The following is a 1,396-nucleotide window of genomic DNA, read 5'->3' as shown; positions in this document are numbered from 1 at the left end:
TAGGGTATATTCCTAGAAGTGGGATCACTGGGTCAAATGGAAGTTCAATTTTTAATTTTTTGAGGTAACACCATATTGTTTTCCATAGTGGCTGCACCAGTCTGCATTCTCACCAAGATGCTTAACATTTTTTCATGCTAAGTCTTCAAAATCCAGATGAGTATCTGCCAAGGAAGCAAGGAAGGGAGAGATATAAGTTCACATACCTAGCAAGTATAGGGCAGAACTTGGCTTTGAACCTGTCTATCTGATGATAAAACGCATCATTATTTTACTGTATCATGCTGCCTCCTAAACTTCAGGAAGCATTATGAAAAGAGCATGGTCTTTAGTGCCAAACAGACTTGGGTTCAAATTTCAGCTAGGTGACCAGAGACTGGGAGCTCACTACAGAGGTTATTAGAGTGGTTTTGTGCTAGTTACCTTACTTCCTTTAGCCCTCATTTCCTCTTCTGCAAAATGGGGATGATAATATTTACCTATGATGATGACATGGGTCTTGCAAACATTACACTTTCTATAAATGTTAGTTTCCTTTCCTTGTCTAATGAAATGGAAAAAAAAACAATGCTTATCTAGCCCAGGTTTAATCAGGCAACAGCTTTGACCCTATCTGGAGTAATGAAAAGCAAACCAAAATTGAGAAAGGGAGCCAGCTCTCACCATCTGCCTCTTTGTATGTTCTTTAGAAAGCTCCACAGAATGGCCCGGCCTGTATGGCTCAATGGATGGAACATTGTCCCATGGACTGAGAGGTCCTGATTTAGGACACGTGCCCCAGTTGAAGGCTTTATTCATTCCCAATGGGGGTTGTGCAAGAGGCAGTCGATCAATGTTTCTCTCTCACACCAATGTTTCTTTTTTGTTTGTTTGTTTTTTGAAGTTGGTTTTTTTTGTTGTTGTTGTGTTTTTTTTTTTAATGTACAAAGAGATAGCATTCTGTGGTAAGGCAGATGTCTTGAATGTCCCATTCATGGAAGTTCACTTAGTCCAACTTAATGGAGTCGATGTCCTTCAAGTACTGATGGAAACACTGGCGGCACATAACTGAGACCGTATTTCCGGATCGGACCGTGTGGGTTTGAGCAGACACAGCAAGAACAGGAACCCTGGCCGAATTTTCTCAGATGGCTCCAGTAGAGTTGCTGGTGACCCATCTTGTTCGCTCAGAAGCAACGAGGCAAAAAGGAAAGAGTTGGCGCACACGGGCGCTCTTGTAATTTTGTCTCACACCAATGTTTCTATCTCTCCCTTTCTCTCTCTCTAAAAAATCAATAACATATTAAACAACAATAACAAAAAGCTCCACAAAATGCAGGTCTAGTCAGGATAGCCCATGAATGTCAGAGAGCTAGTGCTCCCCTTGCTTTGCCAGGAGGTACACACTGCACTTTCT

At 41.7% G+C, this 1,396-nt stretch overlaps 1 pseudogene; it reads right to left on the bottom strand.

Annotated features, from left to right (window-relative positions):
* Positions 1-985: 985 nt before the first annotated feature.
* Positions 986-1,157, bottom strand: LOC118617778 (annotated as a pseudogene).
* Between the last annotated feature and the right edge of the window lie 239 nt (positions 1,158-1,396).

The sequence above is a fragment of the Molossus molossus genome, unplaced genomic scaffold (assembly GCF_014108415.1).
Source record: "Molossus molossus isolate mMolMol1 unplaced genomic scaffold, mMolMol1.p scaffold_m16_p_5, whole genome shotgun sequence".
In the NCBI taxonomy this organism is placed as follows: domain Eukaryota; kingdom Metazoa; phylum Chordata; class Mammalia; order Chiroptera; family Molossidae; genus Molossus; species Molossus molossus.
Note: the sequence above shows the minus strand (reverse complement) of the source record. Positions and strands in the feature narration are given on the sequence as shown.